A 22528-nucleotide genomic window follows, 5' to 3' on the forward strand; every position below is an offset into this window, starting at 1 on the left:
ACATTTCTGATACTGATAGCTCACACTGAGACCTATGACAAGAACACATTTCTGATACCGATAGCTCACACTGAGGTCTATTACAAGAACACATTTCTGATGCTGATAGCTCACACTGAGACCTATGACAAGAACACATTTCTGGTGTCGATAGCTCACACTGAGACCTATGACAAGAACACATTTCTGGTGTCGATAGCTCACACTGAGACCTATGACAAGAACACATTTCTGATGCCATAGCTCACACTGAGACCTATGGCAAGAACACATTTCTGATACTGATAGCTCACACTGAGACCTATGACAAGAACACATTTCTGATACTGATAGCTCACACTGAGACCTATGACAAGAACACATTTCTGATACTGATAGCTCACACCGAGACCTATGACAAGAACACATTTCTGATGTCATAGCTCACACTGAGACCTATGACAAGAACACATTTCTGATGCCATAGCTCACACTGAGACCTATGACAAGAACACATTTCTGATGCCATAGCTCACACTGAGACCTGTGGCAAGAACACATTTCTGATACCGATAGCTCACACTGAGACCTATGACAAGAACACATTTCTGATGCCATAGCTCACACTGAGACCTATGACAAGAACACATTTCTGATACCGATAGCTCACACTGAGACCTATGACAAGAACACATTTCTGATGCCATAGCTCACACTGAGACCTATGGCAAGAACACATTTCTGATGCCATAGCTCACACTGAGACCTATGACAAGAACACATTTCTGATGCCATAGCTCACACTGAGACCTATGGCAAGAACAAGGAATAATTGACCATTGTAGCGCTGCTTTGAAAATAAGACGCACAAAAATCGGTGCCGAATTTTTTCGGAATTTTCATATTTATACTAAAATGGCCCCCAACTATTGTTAAGTCTATAAAAGAATCTTGGTGCTGATACATGAAACCAGTAGGAATACATAGTACATAATATTTTTAAAAAATGTTGACTTTCTGACGTGACCTTCCAACTGTTAAAAATGTATAACCTATACAATACTTGGCGTAAATCAATGAAATCAGGCGACGTATATCGTATTAGATGCAAGAGGTCAAAAAAAAAAAATACAGAGGTCTAGTAACACTATTTTAAGTTTTTTTTTTGCTAGGTGGTTTACGTCGCACCGACACAGATAGGTCTTATGGCGACGATGGGATAGGAAAGGCCTAGGAGTTAGAAGGAAGCGGCCGTGGCCTTAATTAAGGTACAGCCCCAGCATTTGCCTGGTGTGAAAATGGGAAACCACGGAAAAAATTTTCAGGGCTGCCCATAGTGGGATTGGAACCTACTATCCCCCGGATGCAAGCTCACAGTATTTTAAGTTCTAGGTGGAACTTCATGATTTATTTAATGTGGTCCTGAACTTTTCACAGGTACTATACCTGTGTTGGTGCGACGTAAAGCAAATTGAAAAAAAAATAACACGGGTATTCCTCCACGGGTATGCAAAATTTCCTTTCCTCGAAAAACGTCGACACTTAGCGGTGAGAATTTTAAGAATCAATTAATTTATTTGCAAAGTAAATGTCAAATTATTTGAAACACTGAAAGTCATTAACTAAAATAAAAATGACGGAGAACGGACATTTCGAATGTTCCAATGTATGAAGTTTAGTATCGCCTAGTGAGATAGCCAGTCAATGTCTCTATGCTAAAGAAACACACATAAAATGAAGTATTACAGACTCTGTACTATGCACTGGGGGTGCCAGTTATTTCCTTAAGACTAGCGTTCAGTAAAGTAACTGTAATTTTACTGCTTACTAGTTGAAAATGTAATTTTTACTTGAAACTGATAAAATATTTCACAGGTAATTGTAACTCAGTCCGCCTCTGTGGTGTAGTGGTTAGTGTGATTAGCTGTCACCCCCAGAGGTCCGGGTTCAACTCCCGGCTCTGCCACGAAATTTAAAAAATATTGGTAGGAGTGCTGGAACGGGGTCCACTCAGCCTCGGGAGGACAACTGAGTAGAGGGGTTTCGATTCCCTCCTCAGCTATACTGGAAGTGGATTTCCGTGGTTTCCCACTTCTCCTCCAGGCAAGTGCCTGGATGGTACCTAACTTAAGGCCACGGCCGCTTACTTCCCTCTTCTTTGTCTATCCCTTCCAAACCTCCCATCCCCCCGCAAGGCCCCTGTTCAGCATAGCAGTGAGGCCACCTGGGCGAGGTACTGGCCATCCTCCCCAGTTGTATCCCCGACCCAGAGTCTGAAGCTCCAGGATAGTGCCCTTGAGGCGGTAGAGGTGGGATCCCTCGCTGAGTCCGAGGGAAAAACCAACCCTGGAGGGTAAACAGATTACGAACGAACGAACGAATTGTAACTCAGCCCAATTACTTTTTTTCCTTGTACTTTTCCCATCACCGCACACCATTCATAACAGGGACTGGCTATATAGCATCACTCATACCTGAGTCACTTTCATATCGTCAAAGCCAAGGATGAGACATGCAGACCAATACAAGTAATAAACTTTCTTTAGCTCATACCAGAAAGCGTAGTGCAGTAAAAACACTAGGTCTCGCCAGCATTAACACTCTCGTAAATTATTGTCCGTAAATTCTTACATTTTACGTCATTCATCCGCTTGCAAGCGCGTCGGCCTCTCACCGCTGGATACCGTGGTTCAAATCCCGGTCACTCCATGTGAGATTTGTGCTGCACAAAGCGGAGGCGGGACAGGTTTTTCTCCGGGTACTCCGGTTTTCCCTGTCATCTTTCATTCCAGCAACACTCTCCAGTCTCATTTCATAGCATCTATCACTCATTAATATAAATCACTTTGGGAGTGGCGACCCCATCGTAATAACAGCCTATATCTGATTCATTCATTACATTCAAAGACTGGAACACAGGTTATAGGTTTTCATCCGCTTGCAAATCCTTGTCGAACATTTCTACACGTTGCAAACTGAATTCATAATGATCTCTGAAATTAACTCTGCTGCTCATAGCATGCAATATATTGAATTTCCAACGAATTACATCGATATTTGAACAGTTTGTATTTATTAAATTTTACCGAAAATAATATTTTTATTAGCCTAATAAACTTACTTTTTTTTATGAATATAGACGCATCTGGTTATACTACAAGGAACGAAGCTAGCGCTTTCTTTAATAGAAAAACTGGCACCTGAATGTAACGTTCAGTATGAAGGACTATTGCCTGCCGCATGGTGTAAGTGTAGCGTGGCTCACCCGGAGCCCCAGGGTTCGATTCCAGGGCAGATCAGGTATTTTTACCTGGATCTGTGGGCTGGTTCGAGGTCCACTCAGCCTACGTGATTACAACTGAAGAACTATATGAGGGTCACATGGCGGGCCCGATCTAGGAAGCCAAGTATAACGGCCGACAGGATTCATCATGCTGACCACACGACACCTCATTTCTCTGAACTATTGCCATTCCTTTCCTGACCTACTGGTCTTATCTCATAAAAGTAATTGCTTACCATGATATTTTAAATTAATACTATACAATTGTAAAAATTATATGTGGTTAAGTGCAAGAAAGGGCCAAGACCCCCAACTTTACCACTTTACAAAGACACTAATAAATAAATAAATAAATAAATAAATAAATAAATAAATAAATAAATAAATAAATAAATAAATAAATAAATAAATAAATAAATAAATAAATAAATAAATAAATAAATAAATAAATAAATAAATACACCGTAGTAAGACCATCTGTACTGTACGCCTCAGAATGCCTAAACATGACCCGGAAAGGACAACTCAGAAAACTAGAACTGAAAGAGCGAAAGATCCTCAGAAGGATTATGGGTCCCATTAAAGAAGGAGATGGCTACAGAATCAGGCACAACAAGGAATTGTACAGTAAAATAGAGAGCATTACAACAGCTATGAGGAAGAGAAGACTAATCTTCTATGGTCATGTAGTCAGGATGGACAGCCAGAGACTCACTTCAAGAATCTTCAACACTGTATCTAGAGGGAAAGCAACAAATGCCAAATGGACGAATTTAGTACGGAAAGACCTACAATACCTAAACATTGATCACATTGACATTTACAACCGAGATAAATTCAGAAAGTTAGTCAAGACATCTGACTCTCTCCAGTCACTAACAACTAAATCACTGCGTCCAGGAGTAGGAGTGAAATGGACTCAAGAAAGAAAAGACATCCATAGCGCTAGAATGAAAGAATACTGGGCTAAGAGGAAGAAAAGAGCTCACCAGAGTTAAGAACCACGTGGTCCATCGTAGGCCTAAACGAAGAAGAAGAAGAAGAAGAAGAAGAAATAAATAAATAAATAAATAAATAAATAAATAAATAAATAAATAAATAAATATTATTCTCGTTTAGGGCCATTAGAGACCACGTCGTCCGACTCGTTGGCTGAAGGGTCAGCGTACTGGCCTTCGGTTCAGAGGGTCCCGGGTTCGATTCCCGGCCGGGTCGGGGATTTTAACCTTAATTGGTTAATTCCAATGGCACGGGGGCTGGGTGTATGTGTTGTCTTCATCATCATTTCATCCTCATCATGACGCGCAGGTCGTCTACGGGAGTCAAATAGAAAGACCTGCACCTGGCGAGCCGAACCCGTCCTGGGATATCCCGGCACTAAAAGCCATACGCCATTTCATTTTTAGAGAGCACGTCCAGTAACTGTAAGGCATATCTGGAAGTCTTTATTGCAGTCAATAAACGTTGCATTCTTTCTCTTCTCTCTTCTGCCGCGGTTCTGCTTTTGCTCATCGTGGTAGCCCTTAAGTTGTTGATCACTGATCTGTATTTTGATCGGTTAGAGATGTCCTCCTGATTCAGTCCCATGCTCTTGAGCTCCTTCCTTACTTCCTTGAACCATTTATCCGAGACGTTAGGTCTGTTGTCGAACACATTAAAAATCTGCTTCGGTAGAACTTGAGTCGTTTCCTTATAGACTCCATCATCCGTTCATTATCTCTGAATACTTCTTCTCTTGCTCGGACTCCATACTGTCCATCTGTTATCTTACGACTCATTATTTTGCGAAGGATCTTGCGTTTATTCTTCTCTGCTTCTCTCAGTCCCGCCTTACCTGTCATTCTGAGGCATTCACTTGCGAACAGACACTGGGGTTTGATCACTGTGTTATAGTGCCTGGGTTTAGCTTTTTCTTAGATATTAGTTTTCTTGTATAGGACATGCATCCTACGAAAAGCTGCGGTCATCTTCTCTCGCCTGCTGTTGTTAGCTTCTTTCTCAGTAGTTTTCATCTGCACTATCTCACCAAGCTATCTGAAAATGTATGTATGTATAAATAAATAAATAAATAAATAAATAAATAAATAAATAAATAAATAAATAAATAAATAAATAAATAAATAAATAAATAAATAAATAAATAAATACATTTTAAGGATATACAATTAAATTAAATCGCATATCCTATCGTAGTGTTTGTGAGGGACCTTTATGACCTTGATGATTACTGCTGGTTAGCCAGCATGATCCCCTCTCCAGCAGACAAACAAGCTCCCAGACGACCTTGTCGACATGCTGAGTAGTGATCCAACGTCAGTGAAGCATATATCTCGCTAGGTACCACTCCAGCACGTAAGTACAAAAATGCCTAATTTACATATATTCATATTTATTTATTTATTTATTTGGTACAGGATTTCTAATTCCAGTTACGGTGGCAATTGTTTACATGTGTTTATTTTTTCAATGATTGAAATCAGTCTAATAACCTAACATCTAAACTATTGTAATATATTTACAATGAGAAAGTAACAATATTTCATATCGAATCCTTATAAGAAACAAGTAGATAAAAAACACACTTTCGTATCCAAGCTAGTCTAATAACCTAATATCTGAACTATTCTACTATTATATTTACAATCAGAAAGAAACAATATTTGATGAAAATGAAAACCTACACCCTGTTTTCCAGTCATTGAACGGGTCAGGGATGGATGAATGAAGCAGATATAGGCTATTAGTACGATGGGGTCGTCACTCCCAAAGTGATTTATTAATGGCTGATAGATGTTATGACATGAGAATGGAGAGTGTTGCTGGAATGAAAGATGACAGGGAAAACCGGAGTACCCGGAGAAAAACTTGTCCCGCCTCCGCTTTGTCCAGCACAGATCTCGCATGGAGTGACCGGGATTTGAACCACGGTATCCAGCGGTAAGAGGCCGACACGCTGCCGTCTGAGCCACGGAGGCTCAAACAATATTTGATATCTAATCTAATTTAATCTTTACAAGAAAGAGTAAAATAAAAAACGTAATTTCATATCTAAACTATTATTTTCTTCTAGTCCTAACACTTGCAATTATGTTCATGGAATAGGGCTTAATGTAAAAGGTTTGATGTACGTTTTGTGATTCAAATCATCATTACAAGTTTAAAGAGTTTTCACGGGGATAGTGAATTGTTATAAAAACAGGTCTAGAGATTCACAGAAGTCTAAAGAATTATTTTTCTGAACTGCACTCTTGTAGACATTGGATAGTCTGTGGAGTGGAGAATTTTTGTGAACGGTTATTCTGACTTTTTTTAAAAAATTCTGAAAAGTTACATTTGTCCTCGCATTAAAGCGGAACACGTGGAAGCTCAAGAGGCATAAAAAGTGGGGGCTGTCAATATCAGAATGTACAGTTTTGTACAGAAACTTCATGCCATCTTTTTGTCGTCTCAGTTCCAATTTTTCTATTTCAAAATTTAGCAAACGTTCATTGTGTGCTATATGTGGATAATTACAGGCTTTGTTTTGAATTGCAAGTATTTTAAATATCTCTTTTGGATTATAATGAGTGGAAGTTTGTGAGCTTCTTGACATGGATATTCTTTGGAATTGTCTGGCCTTTGGTCACAGGGGTCCTGGGTTCGATCCCTGCAGTGTCGGGAATTTTAACCATCATTGGTTAACTTCTCTGGCACGGGGGCTGGATGTATGTGCCGTCTTCATCATCATTTCATCATCATACGCCATTTCAGTTTATTCTTTGGAATTGGGATCTGTCTTAATTTAGCGTCGGAAACTATGGCAAACAACAGTGTTTGTGATGGTGGTGATTATTGTTTTAAGACGAAGTACTACCAGGCAGCCATCCTCCATTAACACTAATGTCAGGGAAAATATGAAATGGATCCGACACTTCAAAAAAATGAAGGTACAGTGAAACTCCTCTTAGTTGGACACCTACGGTTCGTTAAAAATGTGTCCAACATATAGGGGTATCCAGTCTACAGGGTGGGTGTACAGCAGTGGCGGCGCGTTCTATATGTTCAGTGGTTCAGTGAACCCCCTAGAAATAGATAAGTCTAGGTAAAATGATTTATCAGAGCCTATTCCTTAAATTTGCTCTGTATATCAGCGCGCGTAGCGGTATTTTTGACATCAACACTCGGTTGCTCTCCGGAACCAGCGAAGAGGTTCAATTTCAGGTCTGAACGCGCGGGGCTGTGAGACGTGGAAGGTGCGCATGGCGAGGGGCTGTGAGGAGCAGGGAAAACATAGCCCAGGAATCGCTGGCAACTGGACCAGCGATAGACACGAGTTACATCGAGCAGTTCCGAAATTAGCCGAAGCATTGTCAGAGCGCGCGGTTAAAATTTGCCGTATGTGCTAGGTTTCGAAGGGATTTTAATTTGGCGATTTTGCCATTCTGATGTAATTAACCGCAATGAGCCAGAATATTTTGCTAACTACAGTTTGTGTAGCATCAATAGGCGTAAGTAGCATAAGTTTATGTAATCAAATGAAACTTTTCATTAGTAATACGTGTTTATGAAAAGTAAACAGCAAAATACGTCAACAAATAAATAACAGCAGTCTGCCTAACACGTTCTTGAAGTTATTCCTACGTAAGCAACGTCTTCAAAATGAGGGGAAATTGGATCAGCTTAAAGTAATTGCACCTCATATCCTCTGACTTTCATTCTTCATTGTTTTGGTAACTTCTTCAAGCTGTAGCCGTGTCTCTGCAAAGCAAAGTCATGTTTCTAATCAAGCAATGTCACTATTTTACATATATGTAAACATCAAGTAACAATAATAATCTGAACACCTAATTTTCCACAGCACTGAACCCCCAGACGTTTTATCCACGCGCCGCCACTGGTGTACAGTATTTGAAAAGTACACTGATAGTGGAGGAAAGGAGAATTTCTGAGCTAGTGTGAACTGTATAAATAAACAGTGGTTCTTTGAGTTTATATACAGTACAGTACATTGAATTTCATGAGTACTAAAAGTATAAAAAAGGAACAGTAGCATATTGCCTTATGATATATTTTGCATATTGTACTGTACAGTACCCACCGTTTACTGCTTAACGAAAAATAAAAATAGTATCAAGACTGTTTTGTTTTTCAACTTTTGTGCGTGCTCATTCTGATTCAATTTTCCTACATAATGCAAACAGAGTTCCAATCATTTGTTATACACAAACGCATAACGTTCCAACTCATTAATACACTGAAAAAAAATGAAATGGCGTATGGCTTCTAGTGTGGGGAGTGTCCGAGGATAAGTTCTGCTCGCCAAGTGCAGGTCTTTTGATTTGACATCCGTAGGCAACCTGCGCATCTTGATGAGGATGAAATGATGATGAAGATGACATGTACACCCAGCCCCCGTGCCAGTGAAATCAACCAATGATGGTTAAAATTCCCGACCCTGCCTGGAATTGAACCCGGGAACCCCTGTGACCAAAGGCCGGCACACTAACCATTTAGCCATGGAGTCGGACTTTAAGTCACTGTACAGCTTTTTAACGAATGTGCGGCTCCCTTAGGACTAAAATTACCAACGTCACATAATTCACTGCGAAGGAGTTCAGGAAGACGCCTCAATTCCACAGTAAATACATTTCACAACTGTTTCTTTAGGTACGTCCATCCAAGCATCGCGGAACGTCACACTCCGTGTAAATGTTATTACATTGTTACACTTATCATTCAAATTACATTGTTGTTTTTAAATGTTCTGGGACAGGCGGCATTTCCAATGACAATGTTAAAATTGTTTGCACTTAAACCATTACAAAACAGCAAAAGAAAACAAGAAAATAAAAGTTGTCCAAACTGTCATTTAATGGCTTTTTTTGCTAGTTGCTTTACGTCGCACCGACACAGATAGGTCTTATGGCGACGATGGGACAGGAAAGGGCTAGGAGTGGGAAGGAATCGGCCGTGAACTTAATTAAGGTACAGCCCCAGCATTCGCCTTGTGTGAAAATGGGAAACCATGGAAAACCATCTTCAGGGCTGCCGATAGTGGGGTTCGAACCTACTGTCTCCCGAATACTGGATACTGGCCGCACTTAAGTGACTGCAGCTATCGAGCTCGGTCACCATTTAATGGCTGTCCTATGTCCAGAATTGAGGGGTGTCCAATGTACAGAGGATTATTAACATGTGAATGTACAGGGAATTAACGGTGCTTGCAATATATGTCCAATCAAAAGGGGTGTCCAGGATATAGGGGTGTCCACAGTGAGAATTAAAATCCTTGAACTTACCAAAAAACTAACCCAAGGTTTGGAATAAGAGACAGACACGCTACCTTTACACCACATGACTGGCTAATAATAATAATAATAATAATGATAATAATAATAATAATAATAATAATAATAATCGAGCAAGTGCTACGCGGTTTGGATCATGTAGCTATCAGTTTGCATTCGGGAGATAGTGGGTTCGAACACCACTGTCGATATCCCTGAATATGGTTTTCCGTGGTTTCCCCATTTTCACACCAGGCAAATGCTGGGGCTGTACCTTAATTAAGGCCACGGCCGCTTCCTTCCAACTCCTAGGCCTTTCCTATCCCATCGTCGCCATAAGACGTATCTGTGTCGGAGCAACGTAAAGCCCCTAGCAAAAAAAAAAAAATCCTGAGCAATGTACAGACAAAAATCTTATTTTATATATATATATATATATATATATATATATATATATATATATATATATATATATATATATATATATATATTTCGACCTTTTGTCTTTTGATATCGTTGAGTTAATCTCTAGTCCGTATCATTCTAAAGCTATCGAATGCATCCCACGTTTCAGTGAGAGTGAGGACAAATTGCTTCCAGGGAGATATTACTTCGTAAACATCGTTCAAAAGTCATTAAGGTACTCATTAACGGATGAAAGTATACTATACCTGAAGAACGCTCTGCATGATCTTAATATTGACTATAATGGGTTTTACAGTAGGAAAACATTCCTTTTACTTTCCTTAAGGCCAGTACTACGATAGCCAGATAAATGCGCAGTTTAAATTTATTCGACAGATTGGACATTTAACCCTAAGTTGAGTTGAAAACGCGTACTGTGTCTTTCGTTTATATGCAATCTAGAGGAATATTCTCTAGTTAAGGTATTCTGAAGATAGAGCGGTAGATGAAGCTCTTATCTGGCACTTATCTGTAGGAATCGAGATGGCTGCACATCGTGATGAATCTGCATCTGCAAGATGCTATACGATAATATAATGTCTTCATAATAAAGCAAAGCGTCTGATCAAAGAAAGAAAGACAGAAAGAAAGAAAGAAAGAAAGAAAGAAAGAAAGAAAGAAAGAAATGAAGAAAGATTTTAAGGAAAATCTTGGGTCCCATCAAAGATAAAGGTGAATATAGAAGGTGACATAACCACGAGCTCTATTTCCACGTAGAAAAAATAACCGATGTGATGCGGAAGAGGATTATATTCTATGGTCTTGTGACAAGAATGAGTCCTGCAAGGTCAACCAAGCGGATCTTCTCCTACTTCCAAGATAAGAAGACAAAAGTAGCTTGGTTCAGTGAGGTAGGAAAAGGTCTACTGTGGGGATCAGACATGATGATAACCTGGAGCGTAACCCACTGAAGAAGAAACTTCAAGACCACAAGAGCTTCCAAGAAAAGCCAAAGCTGAAAACGGGAAGGCGTGGACCGAAGAAAGAAAGGAACAACATCACAAACGAATGTGGTAGTACTGGGCAAATGTTAAAGCCCGGGGAAGGAGACAGTTGGTCTTTACTTGGCCGAAATGACATGAATGAATAAAGCAGAATGTCTGTCTGTCCGTTCCTTATACAAATCTACACTATTCCACCAGTCTGAAGTAAATTTAGCGTAATTCCCTTTTAGGACTCTGCGGGTAACCCTGTCTACAAGACATTCGAACAGCCCTATCCACTACATAGTTTTAAGCCCTTTGGCATATTAAGGTTAATGTAGGCGAAATATCGAATTTTTCATACAAGGACCCGACAAAGCTCATTTTAAGCCTCACGATGCGAAGAGCAAAACTCGCTATGTCGCTAATAGAAACCGTTTTTGAGGTATTGGCACCACAGCACTCCCGCTGTAACCATGGCAACGTCACCGCAAAGTATTGGAATACAGGCCTGGTGTCTGAACTAGGCACGTGCGTGAGTGCAGACAGGTGGTGGTGGGGATTACTGTTCTAAGAGGAAGTACAACTGGGCAACCATCTTCTCTATAACACTAATTAGAGAAGAAAAAGGGAAGGGGATCCGACACTTCGAAAAATGAAGGTATCGACCAAAGAAAGGCAAAGGCCACAAAGGGCGTGAAAATGAAAGATTCTCTAGCCCTCGCAAACCTAATAGCGTCGGAGTCGGAAAAGAGCAAGAGTTGACCAAGGAAGTTTAATAGCATAGATGAAAGCGAGCCTGGCACAAGTAAGTGGAAGCAATACCAGGACTCAGCTAAAGACCCTGTGGTCGCCAACCTACGCTCCAAAGTTCATAGCCCCTGGGGCCCCTTTCAGTCGTCTGTTACGACAGGGAGGGGATACCGTGGGTGTTATTCTACCATCCACAGGAAGGATTCTGGATCAAATTCTTATCACGATAATGATTGTGAATAGCATCAAAGTATTACTTTTGCTGTTTACAAGGCCGAGATATAGAAGGAATTCATCCGTCATAGACACTGGTGTATGAATAGGAGTTTTAGTCTCTGATGATACAATTCATTGCCTCAGCCTGTAATGATCTTCTTCTCTCTGTTAGATCATTTCTACTTTAATTATTTCCATAATTATGATCCTGTGACATGTCATTTTGAAATTGGTACAATAAAATTTGACAACATACAGTATGTGCTCTGAAATAAGATGACGGAATTTAGAAAATTCAGGGCCTTTGTAATCGTTAGACCGAGCGAAGCCGTGTACGACAGCTAGTGTGTGTACCAGGTGTAAGCATACGTTTTTACTGGTTTTTGTGGTAAAGAAAACACGTAATTTTCAAGAAAAATTAATATTTTGTTTGGCTGTCGGCTCTACACACTTCGCCCATCTTTCACGTAAGTTATGAATACCATGCCAGAAAAACTGCTTGTCTTTTGCGCAAACTATTCGTCGAGCCATTTTCCAACTTCTTTGGAATTGCCGAAGTGCTGCTCTGCGTGCCCCATTGATGCGAAGAGATGACAATCTGTTGGCGCCAGGTCGGGAGAGTACGGCGGCTGCGGAAAGATGTCCCTTCCAAGCGATGTGTCTTTCACTGGTTTTGTTGTGTGAGACGGTGCGTTGTCGTGTAACAAAATAACTTTGTCATGTCTTCTGGCCCATTCAGGTCGTCTTTCAATCAATGCGTCATTTAAATTAATTATTTGTTGGCGATAGCGTTGTGTACTAATGGTTTCCCCGCGCTTCAAGAGTGCACAATACCGCTCTGGTCTTTCACATTGAATTCACCACGTTTAAATAGTCGAAACCGTGTCTCACACGTTCTAATCGATGGAGCGGGTTCACCATATGTTTCTACCTGCAAACGATGACTTCCCACAGCCTTTTTCTTTTGATCAAATAAGGAAATCAATGCGTGCCGCAATTTTTTTCAGGCACAAAGCTTGACATGACCACTGAACGACACAACACAGACGCTAGTGTTTGGCGAACTCAATTTGTGTGTGTTCGTAGGTTGATGTAAGACGAACAAACTGACGTATGTGTCAAATTCATACGCTGCGTACTGTTCGCTGGCGCCATCTCTTAGTGAAACTGGAAAATATTTATGCATACACCTGGTATAGTTCCAACCTTCTGATAACAGGACAAAAAGCGGTTGTTAATGACTTTCCGAACTAGCAAGTTGTTCCCAATAACCACATGATTTGCACACAAACGAATCTTAGACACGGTTATTTACAAGTCATGGTCGTTACGGTGTCATGTCATGTCACCCTGCCACAGCGTTTTATATTGGTTGAGTCCCTTTGGTTGAATACTTTTTTACCATCTAAATATTATTCGGTGGAGTACTATAGGTGGCGGTATAAATTTCTAATCAATGCAGTACGTGCCAAGGGCCTGAGTTAAATTCCAAACCTCTCCGCGGCGCTGATATAGAGTGAGTGTATATGATATTGTGTGTCGAATGGAGCCTTTATATCTATAACATCAAAAATAAGTTTGTTTTTTTGTTAGATATGTACTTATCAGGGCCAACATTTGCGCCAAGTCTCATGCAAACTCGCGTCCTGAGGCGCTTGGACGGGTCGTCAAACATTTAATAAAATAAAATAAAATAAAAGTGCTGAAAGTATTTGGAATTGATGACAAAACAACTAATATAATACAACAAACATTAACAAACACTTGGGCACAAGTAAAATTGCTTGGAGAGCTATCGGAACCGTTCGAAATCAAGACAGGTGTGAGGCAAGGAGATGGCCTCTCCCCAGTCCTTTTGAACTGCATCTTGGAGAAGGTGATAAGGGAACGGCGAAAAGAAATGAGTTAGCAAAATATCCCGAATGGAATCAAGATAGGACACAAAAAGGCTGAACTTAAATTTGAATGTTTTATATTTGCAGACGACTTGGTGTTCTTCCCTGAAAATCTAGTGACTGCCATTACACAAATATAGGTTTTTTCAAAGAAACAGCAGAAAAGGCAGGATTGTAAATATCCTTTGATAAAACTAAGTACATGAATATAGATCCCAAAGAACCAACATGGACAGTGAGGACCAAGTATGATGATATAAAGAGAGTCCACAAATTCATATATCTAAGGAAGATTCTGACTCTTAACAACAACGAGAAGCCAGCTATCGAAGAAAGAGCAAAGAAGACGGAGATTGCATTCAGATCATGCCAGGAAACTTATAAGTACAGATCCCTCTCCTATCAAGCCAAACTCAGACACTATAATTCCGTGGTAAAACCTGAATGCCTCTAAGCAGCAGAGACAATTGCCAGAAAGGGGAATGCCGAAATAGAAAAGAAAGAGCGTATTTTTCTGAGGAAAATTTTGCGACCCAAGAAAGGAACAGGAAATGAGTTTACTTTTCATTTGAGATTAAATCAAGAGCTGTATGCAAAATGTGAGAACATTACAACCTCGATAAGGAAAAGACTACTCACTTTCTATGGACACCTGAGAAGAATGGGACCGGAATGTCTATTATATAAGATCGTCATCTTTTAGGAAAGAAGAAAGACCCAAATACTATGGCTGAAAGAAGTTCATCAGGATCTTAAAAAAATGTGACATTGAGAAGGGAGAACAGAACAGTGTTCAGAAGGAAAATCGCGGAGGTGACGGATTTGTTCGTAGAGAAACACAGGAGAACAAGAAGGGAGTTCTTGGATGAGGAACGAGCAAAAGCGAGCCAGAGAATGATGGAGTATTGGCGTAAAAAGAAAGAACATCAACAGTCAAGGAAGTTGTGTAATCGTAACCCATAGGAGTTTGAAACGATCCTAAATAAATAAATAAATAAATAAATAATCAAGTAAAATTTGTTATTTTATGTGATATGCAAGTAGAAGGTTTTATGTACTGACACAAATTTTTATACCAAAGCTCGTAAGGAATAGACTGGACACAGGAAAAGCATGGAACTACTACTACTACTTAATCTTTTCATTCCTCTCCTGAAGGGGGAGGCGGGCCTCCTAGATAGTGACGCCATCTCCCAGGTCAGGTGATTTGTATCGGAGAAGAAGAGGGGAGGAGAAAGTGAGAGGGTTGGCAGCTGTGGCCTATCAATGCTAGGAACTGTTCGGGCATTCGCCTTAATGCAGGAGAATGGAAAACCACGGAAAACCATTTTCAGGACAGCCGACGGTGGTGACCAGCGCCTCTCAGACTCCTGAATACAGAGAGGCTGCTCGGTTGGCCAATCAGAGTGCAGAGCTGTCGGACCACGGACCAACCTGCGAGCTGAGGGCCGAGACTCGCTCTGCATCTGCCGACGAAGCATGGAACTTGGAACAGCAAGGAATATGATCAAACCTCGTCATTGGTACTTCCCTGCATTTTGCTCTACGATACAGTCTAGTGATTTATTATCTGGAAAACTGATGATGATAATGCTTGTTGTTTAAAGGTGCCTAACATCTAGGTCATCGGCCCCTATCTAGAAACTATCTGGAAAATTAACCTCAATCCTATAAATAAATCTGTACTTTGTTCAATCATAGAGTGGCATTCATTTTTGTTTCTTAGTTCTAAAACGATACCTTTCTTTATTACCAGGGCCAAACTTAAAAAATGACATAGATTTTAAATGAAATTTTACAATCAGTTTACTAATCGAATTGGTATACCTTATATTTATCACCAAAAGTATGGCATCCGATTGAGATAGCTAAATAATAAACTCAATCGTCAAAAATTCCCAGTGTTTCGCCCCTGTGCTGCATGGGCTCATCAGTTGGATACCGCCCTTCCAAAGACACTGGCCGGCTAGCACGCCGGTAGCGACACCACTGCTACTACTACAACAATGTATTCATTCCTCCCCTGAAGGGGGAGGCGGGCCTCTTAGACGGTGACGCCGTCTCTCAGGCTGGGGGATTTGTTACGGTGAAGGAGATGCACGGAAAAGGTAAGGGTGTTAGCGGCCGTGGTCTATACTAGGAAATGTTCCGGCATTCGCCTTAGTGCAAGAGAATGGAAAACCACGGTAAACCATTCTGGGAACAGCCGACGGTTGGGGCTAGTCGTGAGGTCTAGCTCTGTCCCGTCTCCCGAATGCAAAGGCGTAAAGCCACGGTAGAGCCGTGACCACCCCTCCTCTGTTCGGTTGGCCGGTCAGAGTGCAGAGCTGTTGGACCACGGAGCAACCGTGGCCACTTGAGGGCCGAGACCCACTCTGCATCTACAGACCGCACCCTGCGGCTTACTAGACACCATGCGATACGAACCACCATCGTTCAGTCATTGCGAGATGCTGGTTACGCAGTGCACGAAGAGGTCCATGGAGTGTCGGAGTACGGCAGAACCCGTAGGATTGATATGGTAGCCTCCAAAAATAAAACTATGCATATATTATTGATCCTAAGGTTCGGTCTGAATCGCAAGCTAACCAGCCCAGTGACGTACAAGAGGGAAAAAAAGCATTTACGAACCAACTACCCCCTTCCACCGACGTGAATACGGACTGGATAACATCGAGGTTATAAGCCTCATGATCGGTGCAAAAGGAACAATTCCTAAGTTATTCGAGGAATTCCGCTCAAGATTCAAACTGTCAGAGTCGTTGACAAAACACAACCTGTGACAACAAAGTTCGGTCGATCCGACAACACTGGCGACACACAATGCTGCACCTGCGTAGCAGCAGGTTTTGACCACCTGCTGCCAACGTTGTTCAGTTGAGCATCGTGTGTGTGTCGTGTAAGACCTGTTTGACACAGTGCGTGTTTAGTGCGTTGGTTCTGAACTGCGAACAGGAACATGAACGACCAAAAGACCAATGTACAGTTTTGTTTTAAGCTTGGCGAGACACTGAAAGAAACGCATGCGATGCTGGTACGTGCTTATGAAGATCAAGCACTGTCCTTGAAGTGTGTGTACGAGTGGTTCACCCGTTTTCGAGGAGGCCGGGAAAGTATTTCTGATAACCCCCGTAGCGGAAGACCGGCGACCGCCGTCAGTAACGAAAACATTGAGAAGGTGAGGATATTAATCACGAACGATCGGCGATTAACTGTGCGCATGATAGCGGATTAACTGCAGATTAACCGTGAATCCGTGCGACAAATCGTTACCCAGAAGTTAGGGAAGAGGAAAACGTGTTCTCGTCTTGTGCCACATCACTTGACTGACGATCAGAAGCAGGTACGTTTAGAGGCTTCACAGGATTTTGTCGAAACGGCGGATGCGACACCAAATTTCTTGAACTGTATTGTCACTGAGGATGAAACCTGCCAACATCGTCAAACAGTTTATGGCAAAATAGGGGGTGGTGCAACTTGAACATCCCCCATACTCGCTAGATCTCAATCCTCCAGATTTCTTCCTATTCCCACGACTCAAACTCGCTTTGAAAGGAACGAGATTTGACAATATTTCTGATATCCAACGAAACGTGACGAGGCTTTTGAACACCATCCCAAAGGAAGCCTTCTTGCAAAGTTTCCAGGACATGTATCGCCGATCTCAGCAGTGCATAGTTATGGGAGGGGACTATTTCGAAGGACAGTAAGGTCACTGTTGTGCATTGTTCAGCTATGTTGATAATACAGGACTATTCACCGAACGTTATTGTCACAGGTTGTATTTGATCCTGAAAGCCTTGAAAGGTTCCTTGTCAATAGTGAGAAATCATTTTTATAGTCATAAATGTATTTATTATACTGTACTTTGTCCTCATGGGCAACCTCCTTATGGGGGAAATGTTTATTCTCGGAATAAATGTATAGATAGATAATGCCTTTATTGGTGGCGAAGTTAGGGCTCAAGGTCCTCTCTTACACTTAACCACTAGAAGAATATACATGTACATAACTTATAATTACAAACACAAATAATACATATAATGTTAATAGCAATAACAATAGTAATAATATTAATAATAATGGAGTCCTTAATTTGAAAATACTCTAAGTAAAGTACACTTAAATGACGTAACTACAGTAATCCATTCATTCTTTCATTCACTGAACAATTATCCAGCAGGTCCGTGGGATCTACTCAGCAAATACTCGTGGCAAACCACTTTAAACTTGCGATGACAGAGATGTTCGCAGGTAGCAGATTCTATGACCTGTACGCAGAAATTAAGAAGGAGCGGTTGTAATCAGCAGTGCGGTTTACAGGTATTGCAAGAGAGGAGCCAGATCTTGAATTCTGGTCATGATAGGACGAGAGGTAAGAAAAAGGTGCAGAAAGATAGTTGGGAGTATTAGTGGAAAGTATTTTGTGCAGAAGTGATAACATGTGAAGTCCACGGCGCTCGTGCACTCGGGGCCAAGGCAGCTCTCTATAATAAGGTGATACATGGGGATCATATCGCAGATTAAATATATATATTACGCAGCTATTTAGGCTCAGGTCCAGTTTCTTATTGCTGTCGTAGGTTATTTCGTCAACACAGTGTCACAACTGTCAAGTATAGGTAGTATCAGAGAGTGAATTAGTTGTACTTTAAGTTGAACCGAGAATACATTACAGAATCACTTCAGAGAATATAAGCATTTGTGTACTTTATTACAGGATTTTGCTTATCACCTGTTGAGCCCAATTTAGGGTCTCAGTCATAATAATTCCTAAGTCAGTAACTGAAGTAGAGTAGGGTACGATTTTATTGTTTAAAATTATTGGAGAGATGTTCCGTTGCTGGTGGGAATATAGGCTTTTACTGGTACCGATAATAATAACGTGAGTTTTATTCGGGTATAGGGTATATTGAATTCTGAACACACGTAAGTAATTTTCAAAGCAATCCTACAAGTATTTCCTCTTGATAATATATTTACCACAGCCGTGCATTGCAGCAATTGTAAAGTTTGTTCTGAATATTTCACCTCAACTCCATGAATGTTTTCGCAGTTCAATAACTTCAAGAAGCTGCCAAACTGCCGAAATGGAATTCAATTTCTATTTGTGATGTACGTTTATGTGTTCGTTGATGTAATATTAAATATTACAACAACAGTTCATGAGTATACTTTCGTTACCATGAAACTTTGCACGTACATCCGTGAATATGTTAAGGAACAACATGACATATTGCGTGCGGAGCCCGCGGGAAACTGCTAGTAATGGCATATTTCTTTGACTTCATAACTACTTTCTGCAATTTTTTTTAACCTGAAATGAGATAAATACTTGCCAGTTACAACTCTACTTGCTCGGAAAAAGTAAAATACCTATTATACTTATTACATTTTGCAACAAGAAAGGAAATAGAGCAATTACTGATGCTCCATCGCATGCCTGCCGTCTAACAGTGGCCTCCAGGTTTTAAAATTTATTGCACATCTTAACAAAACTGATTTGCAATGATCACGATTACTTTACTTTCGCCGTAACGCGCGTACTCTTAATTAGTATTAGAGAGAAAAAGCAAAATTATATCGTGTGGTAGGAATTATTTGAACCGTATCTTTTGCGCCCATGTAACGTTATCAATTATTTTTTCTACAACAATTTCTGTATATGGAAATGAAAATCTTCAGCCTGTTTTCAGTCATTGGAACGGATCAGGAATGGAATGAATGAATCCCCCCATTATGGATCATTCTATGTTAAGAAACCAGTGCTGTTCTTATGATAAGAAGGTTGCCATACCGGACGTCTCTGCTCAACAGTATCACGGGAAAACGGCGGCATGTAAATTTGTGGATTTTTTTAAGATACAAGGGGGAAGAAACTAAGCTGCAAATTAATTTTATGAAATCTAGGATACAAGGGTTTAAGGTTTTTACAGCAACAAGGGTAAACTCCTGCACATACAAAATCTCAAGGCAAACTGGGGGAGAAAATAGACAAATAATGTCCATAGGCTTAGGGCTGGGGGAGGCAGTTAATTGCATTTCATGAAATTACCCAGGCAACGATGATTACTACAGTACTGTGCCATCGTATTGCCCCACGAAAAGAATGGTAAAAATGAAATGCACTTGCGAAAAAAGTGGTAAAAGAGAAGTGGTAAATATAGAAAGAACAACTACAGTAAATAACAAAACAAGCACAGATAAAAATCATAGCTAGAGCCTGGATTTGTATGCAGTAATAGGTTAGAATGCAAACTTACTGAAGCGAGTAGCAAGTATAGTCTACCTTCACATCGACTATGCTATGAGGTTTGCATAAACATTAGGGGTACGGCCCCATCCGAACCCCTAGAATTTATGTTACTCTTGCCACAATACGGAAGAGCGGGTGGCCGACACCTACTAAAAAAATTAGTTTGCAATCTAACCCGTTACTTCATAAAAGTCCGGGCTTTAATCATAGCGAATTCCTGTATCAGTTCAAGTCGTGCCGTGATGTATTGCTGCATCAAAGTCTTCAGTAGCAACTGATGTACCGTACGAGAATATTACAACACACTCACAGTAATAAATAGATGACTTTTCTTCAACAGTAATAAGCTGCAGGCAATTGTAACGAATTACGCCTTACATGTACCAGAGCAACTCCGAAGGAGAATGGAGGAAGGCTACAAAGAGATTGCTGTTTCCACCATTGTGCTTCCTCCCTGCGAATATATTTATGAAGTAGAGAATATTAAGTACTTATTTAAATAACTCACGGGCGAAAAATTGCCTCATTCTTTTTCTTTCTTTCATAATCTATATATGTATTTGCTACTTGTTTTACGACGCAGAGACACGGATAGGTCTTATGGCGATGATGGGATAGGAAAGGCCTAGGAATGGGAAGGAAGCGGCCGTGTCCTCACTAAGGTACAGCCCAAGCATTTGCCTGGTGTAAAAATGGGAAACCAAGGAAAACCATCTTCAGGGCTGCCGACAGTGGAGTTCGAGCCCACTATCTCCCGGATGAAGCTCACAGCTGTGCGCCCGTAACTGCACGGCCAGTTCACCCGGTAATCTATATAAATACAGTAACATTGTAACGACCGTGTATCAGTACAATGATTATTTTGGCGAAAGCTTCGTTCAGTTAACCGTTTCAGGTGTAATAATGACCATCTGCATATTTCTTAGCTTTGGCACCTGCCTGTTTGTCTGTTTGTTTGAGTTCTTATAACTTGAAAACTACTGGATAAACTTCTACCAAACTTTATATTTAAAATCGACCTGTCCTTGGGTAGGTTTTAGGGCCAATATTGTTTCTAAATCCCTAAACTGACTGGGGGTTTGTACGAAACCGTTTGGGAAAACAGAATTAGCTGAGAAAAGAAACTCCCAGTCCTCTAAACACTAGTCTGTTCACAGACCCAGCTTCCCGCTGGGGTTAGATACCCAACCTTCCACTCGGTTGCTCGGCTTAGCAGAGGATACCCCGGGCAGGTCAGTGCTTGGAGTTGGAGTGGGTAGGCTATGAGGTTTCTCTTCTTCTGAATTCGTACGTTATTGATGCTGTTGGCCTGCATCATCGCATCACACTCCCATTTGTCGAGGTCTCCAGATTTGCGAGACCCCCCTCCCACAGGTTATTTTCCAGGGCCCTGCATCGAAATCGCTGTTTTCAGCATTTTCTGTGTTGAGTAGTTCTGTTCATTAACATGGTTCAATTCCACGTCAGTGTTATAAATATTTTTCTGGCTTTTTTATTTTACCCACTCTGTAATTAACTTACCATCGTAGTCTAGTGTTGACAGTTAATACTCATACATTCATTTTAGATGTCGGACATAGTATGGAGTGATTGAGGACGACTACGATGGTGGGGGCAAGGTAAGGTAAGGGTGCATTCAGCTTGAAGACAGGTCCGAACCTCCGCAGAGGTGTGTCTGAGCCGGAGTTTACGTACGATAGGGTGGCCGGTTCCTGTCCGCTCCTCAATTCCCTTACACCCCACCAACAGCGCGTGGCAACCCATCCAAATCTTGACCACGCCCAATGTTTCTTAACTTAGTAGACCTCACGGGATCCGGTGTTTCAACACGGCTACGGCTGATGGCATGGTGGTGGTGGTGGAGTGGGGGGGGGGTCACGTTTATGGAGTACCGATGGACCGCTATAGTATGCCGATAAGTTTCATTTCTTAGAGTAATATTTCTAACACTCCTTTCAGACTGTTCATTCTCTACTCAATATCTTTTATTTTTCCTTCTTTCTTCATCTGTTTACACTCCAGGTTTGGCTTTTCCCTCGGACTCAGCGAGGGATCATACCTCTACCGCCTCAAAGGCAGTGTCCTGGAGCGTGAGACATGAGGTCGGAGGATACAACTGGGGAGAATGACCAGTACCTCGTCCAGGCGGTCTCACCTGCTATGCTGAACAGGGGCGTTGTGGGGGATGGGAGGATTGGAAGGGAGAGACAAGGAAGAGAGAAGGAAGCGGCCGTGGTCTAAGTTAGGTACCATCCCGGCATTTGCCAGGAGGAGAAGTGGGAAATCACGGAAAACCACTGCCAGGGTGGCTGAGGTGGGAATCGAACCCACCTTTACTCAGCTGACCTCCTGAGGCTGAGTGGATCCCGTTCCAGCCCTCGTACCACTTCTCAAATTTCTAGGCAGAGCCGGGAATCGAACACGGGCCTCTGGGGGTGGCAGCTAATCACACTAACCACTACACCGCAGAGGCGGACATCTTTTATTTTTAT

General features: G+C 41.3%; 1 protein-coding gene across 1 annotated transcript in view; it reads left to right on the top strand.

The window, feature by feature from the left end:
- Positions 1-5542: 5542 nt before the first annotated feature.
- The window catches only part of LOC136886822 (alpha-tocopherol transfer protein-like), a 55903-nt gene continuing 38917 nt past the window's right edge, over positions 5543-22528 (top strand). The window contains exon 1 of the mRNA XM_067159655.2: positions 5543-5614. The gene's annotated coding sequence lies outside the window, so the exon portion shown is untranslated. The remainder of the gene's footprint in view (positions 5615-22528) is intronic.

The sequence above is a fragment of the Anabrus simplex genome, chromosome X (genome assembly GCF_040414725.1).
Source record: "Anabrus simplex isolate iqAnaSimp1 chromosome X, ASM4041472v1, whole genome shotgun sequence".
Lineage (NCBI taxonomy): Eukaryota > Metazoa > Arthropoda > Insecta > Orthoptera > Tettigoniidae > Anabrus > Anabrus simplex.